Below are 21,918 nucleotides of genomic sequence, written 5' to 3' on the forward strand. Positions count from 1 at the left end.
GCTGTGGCCTCAGGTCGCTCTATCCCTCAATCTCTCCTGGAACTTTTCACTGCCGACCTCATCAAACTGGCGTGGAAAATAAAAAAAACTCCAGAGGCTCTTATCGAGCTACCCCTAACTCCTCTCTCTTCTCTGGTGGCGATATCCAGAACCGACAGTCCTTCCTTGTAACTCACCTCTCTAATTCCTTGTAACTCATCTCTCTAATTCCTTGTAACTCATCTCTCTAATTCCTTGTAACTCATCTCTCTAATTCCTTGTCACTCATCTCTCTAATTCCTCGTAACTCATCTCTCTAATTCCTCGTAACTCATCTCTCTCTAATCATAGCACCCTCTTCGTCGCCCTTCCTCTACAAGTTCTCCGTGTTTCTGTAAGTGTGGTGACCAGACCCGAGAGGCATATTCATCACTACCAAAGCTTGCTGACTGTTACCCTGTTCATATATGCCTCAGCAGACACCTGTGGCCTCCTTCACTATTCACCGAATGTGGGGACTCTGGCAACAGGTTTGGGGGCGATGTCAACTCCAAATTTCCTCTCACAAATAGATTTCCGCAGCATATTGCCTGCTGTATAATATTCATAGTGAGCTCTTCTTCCGCTCTTTGTGTGTGTGTGTGTGTGTGTGTGTGTGTGTGTGTGTGTGTGTGTGTGTGTGTACAATAAGTCTACGTGTATTCATATGCATGTTTCAGTAATGGATAATGTCTTAATAAGTACGTAAGTGTACAGGTACATGTATATATGTGTAACTAGGAGGAGGTGTGTATCGATGTGTACGTATGTGTACAGATATGTACATCCATATGCACATGTCTCCGTCTAGCCCCATCTTGCGGCAGACAATCACAAGCCACAGAGTCTACAAGGCTGACACACAAGCACTAAAGGTTTCCGGCCTGACCCTTAACTGCTTTACTAGGCTCTCTCTCTCTCTCTCTCTCTCTCTTAGGCTGGTGTGTGTGTGTGTGTGTGTGTGTGTGTGTGTGTGTGTGTGTGTGTGTGTGTGTGTGTTTTATATATATATATATATATATATATATATATATATATATATATACACACATATATAGCAAAGCGAACCCAGCACGAGCCTAGCTGATGTCTTCACCGTCCACGACAATCAAGACGCTGTATATTGACAGCAGCAGAGAGGAATATTTTCCTCCCAGGAGGCTGTGTAGGAGGGTCACGAGAGCCACCCACCAGCCGGATTGAGTCAAGGAGTCAGTTAACATGATTAGCATCGGTCCTACGGGTTCCCATCCTATAGACATACGATACGACCCTCTTACCCGGGGCGGTGTGTGATTACTGACTGTGTGCTCCCAAGGAGACGGGCTGTACACTCATGTTGCTCCTACACACACACACACACACTCCAGCCCAAGTCAGGTACCCATTTATCAACCAACCTTAAGTGGGGGAAGACGAGCACCTGAGTTGGATAAGGGCCTACTACCATGCAGAGGATTCGAACCCAAGCCTGTGAAGACACGTAGAAAACTCCCTCCGTAACCAACACACTGCAGTCACATACCTAACCTAACGTAATGACTTTATATTCCCCCACAACCCCACCTTATCATTTTTTTCTTTTGATTCATTTTCTTTTTTATGATAAGCGAAGTAAGTGAGAACTAAGCTTATCTAGGAGAGCCGGTGTTCAGCCGAGACCAGGCAAGAGCGGCCATTGTTCACCCCAACGCGAGGAAGTTTCCAGAGAGAAAAGATTTTTTGGCTAAGTACCCCCCCCAAGAAAAGCTCTCGCCTACGACCAAAAAAGTTTGCTGCCGACCTTGGCACGATCTCATTACCGCTACACATATCTTATGTAAGATGACATGTAGAATGCCTCTCCTTACACACACACACACACACACACACACACACACACACACACACACACACACACACGCACGCACACATGTTTGTTTACCAAATGGCGTCCTAGCTACGTCTCTTCGTTGTATATCAACTGACTGTTATATTCTTTCTTGTATCTCCCCTGATGATGTGATCATTACACGAAAGTGCACCTGGGAACTTGTGTTTCATTTCCCCGTGGACTCATAGGAACACACACACACACACACACACACACACACACATAAATATATATGAACTTGTACACCATTAAAAAGATCAAAGCAGGATTTATTTTCTTTTTTTACTATTTGCTTCTGAAGATGTGTTGAAATACAAAAAAAAGCGCTTTAGCAAAAAAAAAAAAAAAAATCCTGTTCTGATTTTCCTTCGTGGTCTACAAGTTCATCTGAAGTGTATCAAAACTTAAAAAACGACAGCGCGAATCAATACGTGTGGACGACAGACTCCTAAAACGTATATAGTCACAGAATGAACGGTTATTTCTACTATTTTCCTCGATATGTGAAATCACATCATCTATCAGACGTATTTCATTCACGAATAACTTCTTTCTCTTTTTTTTTTTTAACTCGCCCACAGTCTCTCTCTCACCAAAGCCTTCCCCCTTCTTTTGGCGATGAGTGTAATTACGTGAGGGATAACTGAAATGTAATTGCTTCCCGCGGGCTGTAAAAAAATGCCGCTAAAAAATCACAGATTAAGTCCAGGTCCGCCATCGAGCAAAACACCTTTTATCGGTAGTGTAAGCAGTGAGGGGGAGGGCGTGGCGTACGGTGTTTGATGTGTATGGAACACCTGACGAAGGTGTTCACGAGAGATTTTTCATCCCCGGTGGTAATCATAACCTGGCCTTAACGACCCTGGCAGAGGAGGAGAGGGGGCGGGGCCTGAAACCCAAAGGACACCATCCAACCTACCAATCCACGAACACGACGGTGGGTCACCTTCAAGCACGACGGTACGACTGTGCGACTCTTAAACACGACGGTACGGTTCTTAAGGACGACGGTACGACTTAAACAAGACGGTACGGTACTTAAGCACGACGGTACGACTCTTAAACACGACGGTACGGTACTTAAGCACGACGGTACGGTGCTTAAGCACGACGGTACGACTTAAACAAGACGGTACGGTGCTTAAGCACGTCGGTACGACTCTTAAACACGACGGTACGGTGCTTCAAGCACGAGGGCACGACCCTTGGGTACGATGGCCTGGGCCTCTCACCTCACCATTAAGGGTCGTGTGCCGTCGCGAAAGCCATCACCGCTTTTCTATCTGGTGCTGGGAAAGTGAGCGAGTCTCTCTCTCTCTCTCTCTCTCTCTCTCTCTCTCTCTCTCTCTCTCTCTCTCTCTCTCTCTCTCTCGTAGATATGATTGCCCTACCCCCCTCCTCCCTCCTCCCCTCCAGCAGTCTGCCCGCCCAATCAGATTCTCCCCCTGTCAGTCCCACTCAAGCCCAACACTCCCCCGACGACCGACACTGGTGGACGGGGTACTTATCTAGCCACTTACCAGCACTTAAAAAGACACACCCTTCGCCGTCAGTCGGGCAGGCAGGCAGGCAGGACTGGCGCGTGATGCTCACCGCAGGGAACAAAAAATCTACGGCTTACGAAGAACGAACGTGTCGCGTGAGTTACGTGGCTTGTGGACGGAAAGCAAGCAGCCCACAAGTGGCTGAGGCAGAATGAAGATAATGAGAGACAGAGAGAGAGAGAGAGAGAAAAAAAAAAGGAGTGACACTTGACAGCCACTGAAGTGCTGGCTCACCGCGCAGCCATCACTAACCCCATCACGATCCCCAAGGCGGGGTAGTACCGGTGTAATATACACCTGCCTCCCTGGTCGGCTGGCTGCCTACCACCTGCTACCTACCAGGGAGAGAGAGAGAGAGAGAGAGAGAGAGAGAGAGAGAGAGAGAGAGAGAGAGAGAGAGAGAGAGAGAGAGAGAGAGAGAGAGAGAGACGGGGCGGAGGAAAACCTTCGTCCTCTCATACCTTGACAAATAAATAATCCAGAGCAAAATGGCTTTCCAGAATTCAGATTATATTTGCAGTTCTAGAATGAAATCATTCTGTAAGGCTCACGGTGATATATACACTGGCGAAATATAGATCTATAACACAAGGATAGATAGATAGATAGATAGACGGATAGATAGATAGATAGATAAATAGACAGATAAAGCCGTTACGATGTCGGGAGACCAAAGATTAATCATTAGATCCAGGTCATTAGCTGTGGATGCTGGTCATTAATTACGCGTCAGATAACAGGTCAGATTAAGGTCAGAGCAAGACAAGGTAATTAGGTTAGCCGATAACCTGAGACGAAATTCTTGAAGAGTTAATGTTATGAACAAGAGACAAGGTCGGTGGTAGTATGGCTGTATGGTCGATGGTTGTATGGTTATGGTAAGTGACTGTATGGCTATATGGATGTAAGGCCGGTGGTTGTATGGCTGTATGGTCGGTGGTTGTATGGCTGTATGGTCGGTGGATGCATGGCTGTATGGTCGGTGGTTGTATGCCTGTATGGTCGGTGGTTGTATGGGCTGTATGGTCGGTGGATGTATGGGCTGTGTGGTCGGTGGTTGTATGGCTGTATGGTCGGTGGTTGTATGGCTGTATGGTCGGTGGTTGTATGGCTGTATGGTCGGTGGTTGTATGGGCTGTATGGTCGGTGGTTGTATGGCTGTATGGTCGGTGGTTGTATGGTTGTATGGTCGGTGGTTGTATGGCTGTATGGTCGGTGGTTGTATGGTTGTATGGTCGGTGGTTGTATGGCTGTATGGCCGGTGGTTGTATGGCTGTATGGTCGGTGGTTGTATGGCTGTATGGTCGGTGGTTGTATGGCTGTATGGTCGGTGGTTGTATGGCTGTATGGTCGGTGGTTGTATGGCTGTATGGTCGGTGGTTGTATGGCTGTATGGTCGGTGGTTGTATGGCTGTATGGTCGGTGGTTGTATGGCTGTATGGTCGGTGGTTGTATGGCTGTATGGTCGGTGGCTGTATGGTCGGTGGTTGTATGGTCGGTGGTTGTATGGCTGTATGGTCGGTGGTTGTATGGCTGTATGGTCGGTGGTTGTATGGCTGTATGGTCGGTGGTTGTATGGTCGGTGGTTGTATGGCTGTATGGTCGGTGGTTGTATGGCTGTATGGTCGGTGGTTGTATGGCTGTATGGTCGGTGGTTGTATGGTTGTATAGTCGGTGACAGTACGGTTGTTTGGTTGGAGGTTGCACGGATGGCAGATGCATGGTCGGCTGTATGGTCTGATGGGCTACCAGCATGGTCGACTGGTTGGGCCTCGGTAGTACAGTTTCTCAACCAGACTCGAATGTGGAGGGGGTACGAGACGGACCTTTGGATGTATCACAGCAACGCGTGGACGAGGTATGAGAGAGAGAGAGAGAGAGAGAGAGAGAGAGAGAGAGAGAGAGAGAGAGAGAGAGAGAGAGAGAGAGAGAGAGAGAACAGGCGTGTCAGGAGGATATTCCCGTGGGATCTGAGGATCTGGGCGTGCAAGATGCTGGATGTCATCAAAATAGATCTGACTCCCAGAGTCAGCAGCTCCACGGTAGTTCCACCCCTCCCCTCCCAACACACACACACACACACACACACACACACACACATGCTACCATACAGTTCTTGTTGTGCTTAATGTATAATCTCTTATCCTTGCGGGGTTTTTTCTGTCATATACTGTCAGTCTCCCATGTAATTAATGCTTCAAAAATACATTATGTGTGTACAGTGTGTGTGTGTGTGTGTGTGTGTGTGTGTGTGTGTGTGCCATCACTGGCACAGGTCGGCTCGTGTGTAACTACAGTGAGGTGGGTTCTTAAGTGGATGTGTGGTGTCCAATGTGATAATCCACTTCATCCCAAACAAATTGAACCCATGGGTTTAATACTATTTACTTACAGTCTGCCATCCTTAAAAAAAAAAAAAAGTGGCAAATAAAACGTTCAAAATGATCTATTTACAATAAATATTTTCAACTACAGCATTATAAATAAGGGCAGAATTTTTTTTATGTTTCATTTCACATTTCAAAATACATTTCTTCTCTCTTTCCTCTCTTATTTACTGCTGTTGTTTTTCTTTACACAGTTTGTTAATATTTTTTCCGTTGTTTCCCGTCAATATTATGGTTTCATCGTTTTCCTTCGTCATCGTTTTCTTCAGAGAATATTCTGTCCTGATTTACATTCTATCATTCTCTCTCTCTCTCTCTCTCTCTCTCTCTCTCTCTCTCTCTCTCTCTCTCTCTCTCTCTCGTTTCAAAATTTTCCTCTTTTTTCTGAATATTTTCCTCTCGAGTTCTATCTCTTCCCCTTATTATATAAAAATATCTTATCTCACTCTCCCTTTTTTCCTTTTACTTTTTTTTCGTGACACTGTTTTTCATACCGCTTCGTTTCGTTTTCAGGTTACCTCATCGTTTTTTGTCGTTCATGGTCGTTAGTCGTCGCTACCTCATCGTCTTTTTTTTGTCGTTCGTGGTCGTTAGTCGTCGCCTGTGCTGTATTGCAAAGCTTTCACACTTTCTCATATTTTTTTCTTCTTTTGCCTTCGCCTCCTCTCAGCCCGCCTGTAGGCTTTGCCTTCAACCACCCGTACTTTTCAGTGGAAAACATATGCAAATTTTTTAACATTCGCTTTTAGAAGGTGAGCGCAAAGTCACTCTTCCCCCCCACACCCCTCTCACCCTCACCCTTATATAAACTTTTCCCCCTCTTTCTGCATTCAGCCAACCCCAACGCACTCCCAAGTGAAACGGGCGGCCAACCCCAACCCACTCTGCATGAGGCAAACAGCCAACCCCAACCCACTCTGCATGAGGCAAACAGCCAACCCCTACCCACTCTGCATGAGGCAAACAGCCAACCCCAACCCACTCTGCATGAGGCAAACAGCCAACCCCAACCCACTCTGCATGAGGCAAACAGTCAACCCCAACACACTCTGCATGAGGCAAACAAACCAAACCCAACCCACTCTTCATGAGGCAAACAGCCAACCCCAACCCACTCTGCATGAGGCAAACAGCCAACCCCAACCCACTCAACATGAGGCAAACAGCCAACCGCAACCCACTCTGCATGAGGCAAACAGCCAACCCCAACCCACTCTGCATGAGGCAAACAGCCAACCCCAACCCACTCAACATGAGGCAAACAGCCAACCCCAACCCACTCTTCATGAGGCAAACAGCCAACCCCAACATGAGGCAAACAGCCAACCGCAACCCACTCTGCATGAGGCAAATAGCCAACCCCAACCCACTCAACATGAGGCAGTCAACCCCAACCCACCCCGCATGAGGCAGGCAGGCAGTCAGCACCGTCTCCCTCATAAAACTCCTTATCAAACGTATTTCTTTCCCTTCTTTATCAAGTGTTGGGAAATGAAGGCGAGCAGCAGCTGGTGGTGGTGGTGGTGGCGGGAGAGTTTTACACTGATACAGGATGGGAGAGGCCAGGCTGGGTGTGTGTGTGTGTGTGTGTGTGTGTGTGTGTGAAAGGGTGGGGGAGATGTATGGGGGGAGAAGGGGGGGGGGGTCGAGGGTTGATATAGAGCGGTGCGGGTAATGTACATTATCTCTCTCTCTCTCTCTCTCTCTCTCTCTCTCTCTCTCTCTCTCTCTCTCTCTCTCTCTCTCTCTCACACACACACACACACACACACACACACACACACGCACGCACATACAGAAACATACATACAGACACACACATATGCCTACAATGTAATACTATGACCACGAAAAAACGCGCTTGGGTTGAGGTGACCAGGGTGTTTACGTGTCTCGAGACCCAGGCCCACCATACAACCGTAATCTGTCAACTTTTCCCCAACCTCCCCCCAAAAAAATACTTAATGAGACGTGGGAATTTTTTGAATAAGGTATTAGGCAATCTACACAGCCTTGGGGAAAGACGATATTTGTCCCCTCTCACAACGGGAAGTGTGTCTATCTATCCATCTATCTGCCCATTCATCTATCTACCTACCTATCTATTTATGTACCTATCCATCTATCTACCTATCTATCTACGTATATATCTATCTATCTCTACATTGTTGGAAAGGATCACAATTTTGCGCGTGATCAAGATATTCCTATGAGTCCACGGGGTAAATGAAACACGAAAAGTTCCCAAGTGCACTTTCGTGTTATAATCACATGCTTACCAAATGGCGTCCTAGCTTCGTCTCTTCGATGTATATCAACTGACTGTTATATTTCTCTCTTGTGTCTCCCTTGATGATGTGATTATTACACGAAAGTGCACTTGGGAACTTTTCGTGTTTCATTTTCCCCGTGGACTAATATGACTATCTCTACATATATATATATATATATATATATATATATATATATATATATATATATATATATATATATATATATATATTGCAGATCCTTACTGAGAAACTACAGTGTTGCCAGCGTGCCTCTCGTGCCTTGCCTTAGTCACGAGACAAGTCGACGTAAACATTTCAGAGTATTATAACCTTTAGGTCGCCACATCAGAGAGCCGACAGGTCCTTCCCGGCGCGCGCGCCCCCCACCCACCTGGGTTGGATCCAGGTGGTCAGGGATGGGAATAGGGGGGGGGGGAGGAATTGAATATCTCGGCCTGAGTGGGTGAAGGGATGGGTTTTACGAGGTAAAAGTTGGACGAGGTTTTTACCGGGGGTTCATGAGCATGCAGCCATCCGTAGTATACTGATGGAAAATGAGATGAAAATCAATGATGAAAAAAGAAGTAATAATGATAATGTTATCAGGACTTGCGAGATGCAGCCAAACTGCAGTATATTTGGTCATTTTCTTAGCCTGAGTTGGTTGTCTGAACTTTGGCCCTGGTACTGAGGAGGGAGTTTTACACTCTCGTGTGTGTGTGTGTGTGTGTGTGTGTGTGTGTGTGTGTGTGTTTGTGTGTGTGTGTTTGTGTGTGTGTGTGTGTGTGTGTGTGTGTGTGTGTGCGTGCGTGTATGTGTGCGTGTGTGTGTAATGACTGGCCAAGACTAACTTTGGCACAAAGTCTTGTTTAATGAGAACCCGCTCTCGAAGTGCCATTACTGGTACAGGTCGGGTGTGTGTGTGCTCGAGGTGCCATTACTGGCACAGGTCGGTCCGTGTGTAACTATATAGTGTGGTGGCCCCTTAACTGGATGTGTGTGTGTGTGTGTGTTGTGTATAATACGAACTGCTTCATCCCGCACGATCTTATGTGATCAAACGATCGCCCACAATGAATCACCTTAGATCTCCGAGTCGACTAAATAACATCGTTACAGTTATCATCTTTTCTTCGCCGAATTCCACGTCTATATAAAAGTCTTACAAGGGAGCGCGACAGCAAGCTCTTGGGAGGTATATAAAAGATGTACATTTCACGTCCCTGTTCCTGACAGTTCTCAAAATATCGTTTTAAAAGACGTAAAATATTTAAGATGAGAGGAGATAGACCAGGGGCAGGGAATTCTCCCGTTTTCTATGCTGGCGACGGGGGGGGGGGGGGGGGGGGGAGAGTTTTCTAAATTGAAAAAACTTTCTTCGCCTCCCGCCCACCTCCCGCCAATACGGATTTCGGTATTTTAAAAAAGTTTGGTTTAAGGATTTAGTGAAAACAGGGGAAGACGATATATATATATATATATATATATATATATATATATATATATATATATATATATATATATATATATATATATATATATATATATATATATATATATATATATATATATATATATATATATATTCCCATGAGTCCGCGGGGAAAATGAAACACGAGAAGTTCCCAAGTGCACTTTCGAGTAATAATCACATTTCTTGTGTCTCCCCTGATGATGCGATTATTACACGAAAGTGCACTTAGCAACTTATCGTGTTTCATTTTCCCCGTGGACTCAAAGGAATATACACGCTTACGCGCAAAATTGTGATCCTTTCCAATATATATATATATATATATATATATATATATATATATATATATATATATATATATATATATATATATATATATAAACGATATGCCAATAGACAGTATTAAAATACAGATGACGATAGCCCCACAATGGTCTAAAAATCAAAACAAATCTCAAAAAAAAAGATAAAAATCTTACAAAGTAACAACATATTTAAGGATGTCATCAACGAGCCATATAGACTGGGAACAGTGGAGGTTGAAGGCGGGTGTGTATGAACTGGCAATACTGACATCACCCCGACCATCCGACCGGGTTATATGGGGGAAATTGGCTTCACCGAATCCAATTTTCATACGACGATTCTTGGATTGGATTCTCTGCCCAGCTTCCTGTGCGGTGGTGTCCTGGGTTATGTATAGCTCCAGGCTGACGTCCGGCCAGCATGCCCGCGTTATTTACTCTCTCTATTATCTTCTCTCTTCCGTTCCGTACGTCCGTTGTCTTGGTGGACTGACCCGGTGGTTCGGTGTTCCATCTCGCCCGGTTCACCTTAAAATGAAAAGTGAGTCTTTGGATATTTCCCCCCTCCCTTGAAAAACGATGAGCTCACCTCGCTAATCTAACCCCTTACTATCTATCCGTTCAATTACATCTATCCTCATGGCGTCAGCAGCTATCATTATTAATTTCTGGCGTCAGCAGCTGTTGCCCATTAATTTCTGGCGTCAGCAGTTGCCATTTACCAATTCCACTGTCGTCACACTGAGGGGGGAATGAAGGCGTGAATGCTGATTGCACTGCAGCTCCGGCAGTGAACGGTCGAGACCCCCTCATACTGTTGACGAGTTTGTGTGTGTGTGTGTGTGTGTGTGTGTGTGTGTGTGTGTGTGTGTGTGTGTGTGTGTGTGGCCGGGTCCAGCAGCGCCTCTGAAATGGTGGAACCAGGCGTTATAATCTCATTCTGAAATGGGGATGATAATAATGAGCTTTTGGAAACGTTTTAAGATGTGATGAAGACGTGTTGACTGCGGAGGCAACGCGGTGGAGGGAGGGAGGCAGGGAGGGAGGGAGGGAGGGAGGGAGGGAGGGAGGGAAGGAGGGATGCAGGGAGATAGTCAATTTTTCATTGCCAGGGTTGTTTATGGATGAAGATGATAGGGGCGGTCGGTCGTTCATGACGTGGGTGATTAACTTTACCGTGGCGATGAGAGGGTATAATGGTAATTAGATTTATACGAGGGAGGGAAGGGAACAAACAAGACGGGGCCGTCAAACCCCCAAACGAGACCAGGACCATAACATGTTACTGCAGTGTGGCGTTCACCCACCACCTCCCCCAGCAGCGGTGGTGGGTGAACGGGTGAAGCCTCACCTCACTATCGTCTGTGACACAGGGGCCTGTGGATGTCTGAGGGGTGAAGGAAGGAATCCGGACAAAGAAAATTATAAAAGTTTGGGTTAGTTCGGGAGGGAGGAGGGAGGAGGGGTAGGGCAGTAGGCAGCGGAATGAGGAAACGAAGAAAAAAAATATATGGCGGGAGTTAGGAAGATAGATAAACCTCATCATCCAAGGCGACGTCAAAGTTTGGAGGTTCCGAGGTCCACGTGGCCTCCAAGATGGTGGACCTCCAAGATGAGGGAGTGACAGCACACACACACACACACACACAACTCACGTTAGTCCAGAGAGTTGTATGAAAGTGGAGAGAGTTCGGGAGACGGGCCCCCGCCAGTAGAAAACTCCCTTTCCCCATGCCATGCCCGACCCAACACAAACACACACATAATGACAAAACCAGTAGACTTGTCCACCAACACCCAACACCCACCCACACACACACACACACACCCACACACACCAACACCCACCAACATCCACACCCACACCAACACCCAACACCCACCCACACACACCAACGCCCACACACACCCACACCAACACCCACACCCACACCAACACCCACACACGAAGTGGGCGCCTCTCCACTCTCCTCCCTCTTTGGTTCCACACAACACAGTGTACACGGGCGACACATCAGAAGCACCACTCCCAATCGTCGTGTGTGTGTGTGTGTGTGTGTGTGTGTGTGTGTGTGTGTGTGTGTGTGTGTGCGTGTGTGTGTGTGTGTGTGCGTGTGTGTGTCTACACCACCATCATCTCCCCTTCCTCCCCCCACACCAGCCCCCTGCTGTACCCCCCCCCCACCCCCCCGGGTGCATCACACCTCCAAGAGCCACACTCCTCACCCCTCCCCTCCCCCCCACATCCTCCACCTCCACAACATTTACTTACGGGGTAAAAAAGGGAACTCATCTGGGGGGGGGGGGTGTCCTCCTGGCCAAGGTGACCCCACCACAGCCAACATCTCCACCACACCCTCCTCCACCCCTCCTATTCCACCCCTCTCCCACTCCACCTCTCTCCTCCCCTGCGGGGCTCATTTGCATATCAGAATGAGTTTATAACACAATGATTTGCATAATTACCGTGGGTCTGGGGAAGAAGGAGTCGGAGGTACGAAGGGACACGACACGACTGTTCCGGGGGGCAACTGGTTTTCTGAGGGTGTACAGTGCGCGGGTGGTAGTGCGAACGGTGGGTGAAAAGGCTGAGTGTGTGTGTGTGTGTGTGTGGGAGGTCCTTGAGGAGGTGCGACGCTGGAATGTGTACGGGAATCCCTATCTGGACAGACCAGGAATCATGGAATTAATGAGTGCCAGTCTATACAGCGCAGGGGGTCTCCTGTCTATACAGCGCAGGGGGTCTCCCGTCTATACAGCCCAGGGGGTCTCCCGTCTATACAGCCAGGGAGTCTCCCGTCTATACAGCCCAGGGGGTCTCCCGTCTATACAGCCCAGGGGTCTCCCGTCTATACAGCCCGGGGGGATGGGAGATCTATATAGCCCTAGAAGGGCCCGCGTCTATACAGTACTGGGGCGCCCCTGTCTCACCTGGACAATCAGGAGGTTAACCAGGTCTGGTATAATTCAGAAAATCTTCAACTTAATTTTACCCCAAAGAGAAAACCTACAATATATCTACAGTCCTTGATATATATGCCTGTATAATGGGCTTCCCCTGATATATACCTGCATGCTGGGCTTCCCCTGATATATACCTGTATGCTGGGCTTCCCCTGATATATACCTGCATGCTGGGCTTCCCCTGATATATACCTGCATGCTGGGCTTCCCCTGATATATACCTGCATGCTGGGCTTCCCCTGATATATACCTGCATGCTGGGCTTCCCCTGATATATACCTGCATGCTGGGCTTCCCTTGATATGTACCTGCACGTCGGGCTTCCCCTGAAACACAGTCTAAACCACTTACATGTCCTGATACACAATCTCACGTCCGCCATGATCTTCACGAACGTCCCCCCCTGATATATACTCAAACACGTCCCCCAGATCTTCACTCGCACGTTCCCCTGACATACATACATATGCACGAGACGTCCCTAAAGTCGGTGGTGAGGGTACGAGATGAGGGAGCGGCAGCACGGTATATGTCAGGGGGCTGAGTGATACAATGGGTCGTCTCCTCGGGAAAACAGGTTTAGGCTCCACGGGGAAAAAAACAAGTGGAAAAAAAAGATGGAAATAAAACAAGTAGGTCGGTTCATATTTCCAGTACACCAGACAGACAGACAGACAGACAAACTTTAAAAACAGCGGTATTCAATAAACACACTAAGAGAACTGGATATAAAACAATAAGAACATCAGTAATAAAGGAGAACATCTGCTCTATCAAGATATACTGTACTATTACCACGACACAAAGGGTGTAGTCGGACCCTAATTATGCAGTCTTAAAAAAAATGACGAAGTCCCCGCTCGTCGTCTGCCGGATTTCAACCCCACACATGAAGGAAAACGGGAAGATCACAAGCTGGGCGCTGTGCACGGGATGCCCAACATTTAAACATAAGATACAACATTAGAAAAAAAAAAAAAAAAAAGAGAATAAAATTCTCGCAGTTTGAAAGCAGTTTGGTCGAGATGGTTTACAACGAAATTCCCCCACACACACCCCCGCTATCAGGAACTTCTGGGGGAAAATGGACTGTCACGTTATTTAGTTAACCTCATTAACATATCAGTTATATATAAATATATATATATATATATATATATATATATATATATATATATATATATATATATATATATATATATATATATTCTAATGTCTGGTGTCACTTATAAAACCACTTCTAAAGCGTCAGCAGGGCGGGAGCAAGACCTGCACTCTCCTCAGGCCAACCAACCGAGGCAATTACTTGTTACGTTACGACTCAATTACTTCCGTTAGTACATTAGCAGCCGGAGGTTATATACGTACAAGGAAGCGTCGCCGGCTTGGTTGTATCAAGATGATTCTCGTTATATATATATATATATATATATATATATATATATATATATATATATATATATATATATATATATATATATATATATATATATATATTCCTATAATTCCACGGGGAAAATGAATCATGATAAGTTCCCAAGTGCACTTTCGTGTAATAATCACATCATCGGGGGAGACACAAGAGAGAAATATAACAAGTCAGTTGATATACAACGAAGAGACGTTGCTATCCCTCTCAAATCAAACTTTGTAGCCAAAAACCAAATTCCAAAGACTACATCTATCATCTCCATCTATAAACTTCAGTCTACACGGGACGACTAACGATATAGATCATAGTCTACAACGAAAGGACCACCACACTACCAGTGTGGGGGAGGGCATCACGTCGTCGACCCAGCCGTGCCATCGTATATATAAGGAACTGTAACCTGGGGGACTGGAATCTCTCTCACGCTCGATTTCCTCCTCCATAACGAGTGACAGGAGGTTATGAGTCTTATCGGCCTGGATCCCTTATGGAGACGGTAATCTAGGCTTCGTCCACGGATTCCGACCCTTTGCAATCCTGCCTCTACGGCTCCGCTGCCCGCCGGATCTGGCGATCTATAGTTCGCAAGTATGGAAAGAAGTATTCCCAGGAAGGAAGAGCCGACTCCATGTTTTCCTGTAAAGTGAGTGTGTGTGTGTGCGTGTGTGTGTGTGTGTGTGTGTGTGTGTGTGTGTGTGTGTGTGTGTGTGTGTGTGTGTGTTGTGTTGTGTTGTGTTGTGTTGTGTGTGTGTCTGTTGTGTTGTGTGTGTGTGTGTGTGTGTGTGTGTGTGTGTGTGTGTGTGTGTGTGTGTGTGTGTGTGTGCACAGTGGGTTTCGTTGAACACAAATCCATTTCAAATGGTTTATAACCTTACCTACACTCTACCGTGTACGGTTGGAATCGAATAATGGCTTCTCAAAAAGTCAGACTCCGTGAGACGAAAACATTACGAGGCAACTGATATATCAACAAACCCGCTTCATCCATTTCCCAGCCAACATATTTCATTTACCATCCCACCGGCTCACACTTCGTCCCGGTATCCTGTTAACATCACAGGAGTATACATACAGACAGACATGCGACCAGCCAGCCAATCATCACACACACAAATACACACACACACACACACACACACACACACACACACACACACACACACAATTATAAAATTCCACGTGATAAATATCTTACTTAGACCATTTTAGCTCTTTCTCCCCCCTACTGAAGGCTGTTTGAATAACTAGTAGGCTACCTATATTCAAGCCTAAGAGCAGCCAAGGTCAATATTAAGTTATAATCACCAACGGGAAAAAATCGACAACATCATTTTAAAATATTCGAGACCATAAACGCTCGTGTGTAAATAGTCTACCATAAACGTCAGAGATAAGAAAATATAAATTAGTCTCCGCTGGTGTAATCACAGCCCAGAAGACGAGACGACTCCTTACGCTGCCAGCAAACTGACGCCAGGGAAATGGCTCTCTCTCTCTCTCTCTCTCTCTCTCTCTCTCTCTCTCTCTCTCTCTCTCTCTCTCTCTCTCAAATAATGACTCGGAGCTTTTCAGGACGAGGAAACTCTCCATTACTTTTGACACGACCCAGACATCCACCTTCAGAGCCCAATGCACTTTTAGCTACACTGGGGGCCGACCTGTGCCAGAAATGACACCCTGAACACACACACACACACACACACACACACACACACAAAACCAGTGCCAATAATGGCACACTGAGCATACACAACCGACCTGCGCCAGTAATAGCTCACCAAAAATCAGCTGTCACTGACAAGTACCTGTGTCAAGCTTATCTTTACACACACACACACACACACACACACACACACACACACACACACACACACACACTCACACACACACACAAACACTCCAGCGGATCCAAATAAGAAAGTTAGTCTTGAGGAATTATGAAGATAATTCAAACAGAGGGCGTGGTAACCTCCTTAGGAAATATGATTAAGAAGGCGATAAGTCAAATATTGGACTTGTTAACAGAGTTAGTGGAGATGTTGGGTCGAAGACCCGGCTCTCTCTCTCTCTCTCTCTCTCTCTCTCTCTCTCTCTCTCTCTCATGGTTATATATATATATATATATATATATATATATATATATATATATATATATATATATATATATATATATATATATATATAACCATGAAAAAAAGGTGTGAATATATTCCAGAAACGCTAAAACTATACCACTATGACACTAAAAATCCTAAAACGTTTTTAAAAACATACTAGTTCCATTATTAATACTATTATGGAAATGAGAATACGTCAGAGCTGGAAACATGACATATTATATAAAGTATGACAATAATTCATCACGGTTAGATAACACTATATTCGCTAGTCGACCGAATTCGAGTGTGGGACATTAACGCAGACCGGACACATTAACGTGTAGTTAAGCCAATGGGACATAAACGACTATACGTACGTTCCTGCATGACCAATGGGATCCTTGAACACGACGGTACGACCCTCGAGCACGACGGAACGACCCTTGACCACGACGGGACGACCCTTGACCACCACGACGGGACGACTCTTGGGTATTTACAGGCCAGGTCATCACACCCAAGGATTGTACCGTCGTGCTCGAGGGTCGTACCGTCAAGCTCGAGGGTCGTAACGTCGTGCTCGAGGGTCGTACCGTCAAGCTCGAGGGTCGTACCGTCAAGCTCGAGGGTCGTACCGTCGTGCTCGAGGGTCGTACCGTCAAGCTCGAGGGTCGTACCGTCAAGCTCGAAGGTCGTACCGTCGTGCTCGAGGGTCGTACCGTCGTGTTCCAACAGGTTCGCCATGTCTTAGATCCTTTATTGTTGACGCAAGAAGCTTAGGGTCAAGCACCGCTACGCTTAAGCTTTTGGATCGTCATGTTTCCCCAGTTTTCCCCTTACAATCAACCCAGCTTAATTAAGCTGAGCCCACCATCACACACACGCCCTTCCTCATCCACTACACAAACAATATACTGTTGGGGGTGATACCAAGTGGCGGGCCCCACTGTATGTACTGGAGAAAGATAATAAATACCTTACACACGTAATCTGTCGACTTACCTCTTTTTAAAAGACATAATTCATCCAGCGAGCCGTAATACATGACATCATCATCATAATAATAACAATAACAATAACAATAATAATAATACCACCACCCTTTAAAATGTAATGAATGTAATAAGTGTAAAAAACAAGAAAAATTATAATTAGACTTACCCGTAAAACATTGCAATGTTGTCGTTTCAACTGCTCTCATCACAACCCTGAAATATAAGGACAAATTACATTATATATATATATATATATATATATATATATATATATATATATATATATATATATATATGAGAGAGAGAGACTAGTTTGAATATTACAACTGTAGCAGAAATTAGTGATACTTGAAATACCTACAGTTGAATTTAACTCGGGATAAAATCCCGCTTCACAATGTATGTGCTCAGTCCAGGAACGCAATAATTCCCGCCACTTTTACCTCTCCATCTAACGAAAACGAGGGACGGTTTTTCGAAGCGTTGTTGATATGAATGTTTGAATTCGCAACGAAAAAGGTGGATTACATTAATCATTTTGCCCCGGCTCTGTCACCTTCAATGGGCTGAACCAAACATTCCTTCAGGACAAAAAAATGTTTAAGTCATAAATTCGTAACTGCACTCGGATGAAAACAGTTTGAGTTATCATACCTTGAAATGCGCATTATTACAGTATAGGAAACCAAATTACAGAGCGTATTACAGTGCCCTCGCGTGACTTACTTAAACCTTAATGAAATATAACCAATACAGAACAGAATTATCATATTACAGACCGTATTACAGCGCCCTGACGTGAATCAGTCAAACCTTAATGAAATATAACCAATACAGAACATTACAGAAGAGAACTGTTATCATACGACTGGAAAAAAAGAGGAGGTAATCTCAGATCACGACTGAAGCAGTTCATTCGAACATAGTGAGACTGAAGCATTAGATATGTAGTCGAGGAGTGAAGCGTTTGGATGTGAAGCCAGAGTGAAGCGACCGTCTCGAACACACACAACCCCACGACCAATACTCCAGTACATCTCGAGACAATGTTTGACCGATGTTGAGACAAGAGAACTGAACATTCATGTACTAGAACACTGTGTATCAGATCACAAGGTCGACAGAGAAGCTGTAACCTGAACCAATTTCAACAGAATGTAACCCATCTCAACATCATTATATAATCTGAAAACTTCACTATACAATATAACCTCAATATATCTATATCAGACGAAATAAGGTCAAGGTAGTCATACGTACAGTGAGAGTGTACGTGGTCATACAATCATGAAGAAGGTGTTCAGGATCCTTCGCATATGACCAACCCACCTGTAGACCACATCTTCAGCAACGGACACATATCTACCTCAAAGAGCCATCTACACACACACACACACACACACGACCTCTGCCAGTACAGACATCCACGAGAACGATCGTGTTACTGGAGGCAGCCCTCGAGCCAGGCTTGGACCTGGCCTTATTGGTGAACCCCCTGAGCACGCGTCGTCACGACCCTTGGGTGAGACTGGGTTGGCCCTTAAACCTAACCCTTAGACCATCAACGCCACCCAAGGGTCGTGCCGTCGCGACGTGCTGTAGGGTCGTGCCGTCGAGACGTGCTGTAGGCAGGGTCGTACCGTCGCGCTGTGCTGTAGGCAGGGTCGTACCGTGGCGTTCCCCCCAGCCTACAATACACAGCCAGGCAACGAGATGTAACGTATTAGAATAATCTACTTCGTGAAAGAGATCAGGTTGCCCAGGTGAGGCAGCAAGAGCATTATGTCGTCATAAATCTCCCCCCCCACCCTTTCCCCTCCTCCCTCATCCACCCCTCTCCCCTCCTCCCTCATCCACCCCTCTCCCCTCCTCCCTCAGTAGAATGGAAGAAAGAGAGAGAGAAAAAAAAGAGGGGACCAGGTAATATGTCGAACCCGTCAACCCGGTGATTGGCTCAGCTCGGCTCAGTGTCCTTCCTTCGGAGGAAGAGAGAGAGAGAGAGAGAGAGAGAGAGAGAGAGAGAGAGAGAGAGAGAGAGAGAGAGAGAGAGAGAGAGATCTGTGGACTCCATTGGGATCACAGATATACGGATACAAATGTATATATTATTCCAAATATTTTTATCTTCTTATAATGCCCAAGGGTACGCGCGTGCGTATCACTTTTTTTTTTTCATAATTAGTTATTCTTCTCATCTATTCGACCACGTATCCAAGCTGTGGGGTTTTGATAACCGAGTCAAGGAGACCAGTGGGACGACTATAAAAAATAATGAAGCATTGGACTCACATCACCAAAAATCTGTGGGAGAAAGTTTACGAAAACTCACTCGAACCATTTGCAAGAAGCGGGAGGAGAGTCTACGGTAGCGAGTGGCTTGGGTGGATCAGTAGACGAGAGTGGGAGGCGAGTAGATGGGAGTGGAAGGCGAGTAGACGGGAGTGGAAAGCGAGTAGATGAAAGTTAAGGTGGGCAAGAAATGGGGGCAGGAGGAACACGTGGCAACACTGAGCCTCTTTAGCACTGTAGCCATTTTTCTAAAACTTCAATTCTTTTATTCTTTTTTTTAATCGTCCATTCCATTCCTTTTAAAATTCGTCTTTTACCCACTCGCGCACGGAAGAAAAATACTGACTCGAGGAGATGTCTCGGAAACGCGCACTTCCTTCTGTCCTCTGACATACCATAAGCATCCTAGAATGATAAAGAAAGTTCTCGTATAAAACATTCTTATAACGAACTTTACAGTAATGTAGGACCCCGTTTCCGTTTTCTATAAGGATGATTACGCTACGCCGGGCGATAAAATTTTTCCAGATGTGTACACGTGGATGGCCAATGAACGATACTCCTCGTTTTCAAGTGACTAGAGAACTTCAGAAACTACAAAACGGACCAAAAATATGGGGCAACTGGCGAGGGGAAAGAGAGACGAGTCTGTTGTTATTTCGGTAAAACACACCAATTCAAGTCTTCCATGATCTAACAGTTGTTGCCACTATCGTTACGGAGAATCAAGACTCCTGTTGTGTGACCTTGCACAGTGTATCCTTCCCAATTAGGTCGTTGTTAACACCACTTTGAGCAACCCAGAAGACATCCTATGACTCAAGAGTTGGGACACTTAGCTTCATCAACAGTCGTATGATGGGAACAGTATCAAAGACCTTCAAGCAGTCCAGGAATATATATATATATATATATATATATATATATATATATATATATATATATATATATATATATATATATATATATACATAGTTTATATAGTTTATACTGATACCTGATTACCTTCAGCAAGACCTTGGAAGTCACGATCAGTAGGGAGACCCAGTCATCATAATTCAGGGCTACTTCCCTGTCACCTTACTTTAAACACTGCCACAACACCGCCTCTCTTCCATGCTGGTGGAACTTATCCTTTGTTGAGGGACGAATTTCAACATGGCCGAGAGTGTCATTAAAAAATAAAAGGGGGTCTGTGTAACAGACCTTACAGTACAGGCGGTGGGAAGTCACTGAGTTCTGTGTGGGTCTGGCTCCCTCACCAGCCTCGTCACTTGGCTGGACTGACCTCGATATCCTCCCCTGCGTCTTGCCCTTCCCTGGCGGCTGGCAGTATTGGTGCATCCGGGTCTTCACACTTCGGAACTACGTGTGTGTGTATGTGTGTGTGTGTGTGTGTGTGTGTGTGTCCCTCTCTTCACAGTCTGTATCTCTCCTCTCCTCTCTCTTCCACAATGGCAGGAAGGGCGGGGTTGATGCGTCGCGGAGTGAGAGTTCGCTCTTTTCGATATATCGTAAAAGCTTCGCCATACTTAAGGTCGATGGGCCCCTCGCGTGCGTTCCCTGCTGCTCGTCCCGACCCCATCCTGGCTCAGGTAACCCTGTTGGAGGGAACCTGAGGGAGCAAGGCTCTCTACCTGCCCTGTGGCTGCAGGGGTACGGCGGGAGAGGGTGGTACGAGCGTAGAGGTAAATCACTCTCCTTCTGTTTAGAAAGATGATGTGCGAGAAATGACAGCAAAACTGATAGTCAAGACGTCCTCACAGACATAAACAAAGGATTAAATCCTCACAGACATAAACAAAGGATTTAATCCTACTGAGAACAAAGTATCAGAGAGACAACGCGATGGTAAAGAAACGAGGTCATATGTCGTAGGCCTCTTAAATTTCCAAGAGAGAGTAAGCTCTACTTTGGAGAAGAGAAGGATGGATGGACTGTTCGTATCTGCTGACTGCTACAAATGTATGTGGCACTGCAACCACATGAGAGGCTTTCAAAGTTGGACATTCATGCAGAAATAAGGAAGAGACTAGTGTGATCGAGAGAACATTATCTTAACACAGGCGAACTGAGAACTCACATCAGACTTTCTCCAACTGGAAGGTCATCATCAGTGGCGTGCTACAGGACCATGTTTTAGGACCACTCCTCTACCTGAACCAGGTAATGGACTTGCCAGAGGAATTCAGAGCCACGCCTGAATGAGTTTGCGGATGATGTCTGGGTCATGAGGGAGTGAAAAGCGAAGAGAGTTGAGTCAAC

The 21,918-nt window shown here is 45.7% G+C and overlaps 1 protein-coding gene and 1 long non-coding RNA gene across 3 annotated transcripts in view; one reads left to right on the top strand and one right to left on the bottom strand.

The window, feature by feature from the left end:
• Window positions 1-21,918, top strand: part of LOC139767337 (neuropeptide Y receptor type 5-like) — a 98,790-nt gene that overhangs the window by 9,516 nt on the left and 67,356 nt on the right. The window lies entirely within an intron of this gene.
• The window catches only part of LOC139767338 (uncharacterized), a 108,158-nt gene continuing 103,746 nt past the window's right edge, over window positions 17,507-21,918 (bottom strand). For both annotated transcript variants that reach the window (XR_011717039.1, XR_011717040.1), the window contains one exon: window positions 17,507-17,577. This is a non-coding gene — a long non-coding RNA (uncharacterized lncRNA). The remainder of the gene's footprint in view (window positions 17,578-21,918) is intronic.

This window comes from Panulirus ornatus, chromosome 59 (genome assembly GCF_036320965.1).
Source record: "Panulirus ornatus isolate Po-2019 chromosome 59, ASM3632096v1, whole genome shotgun sequence".
Taxonomy (NCBI): domain Eukaryota; kingdom Metazoa; phylum Arthropoda; class Malacostraca; order Decapoda; family Palinuridae; genus Panulirus; species Panulirus ornatus.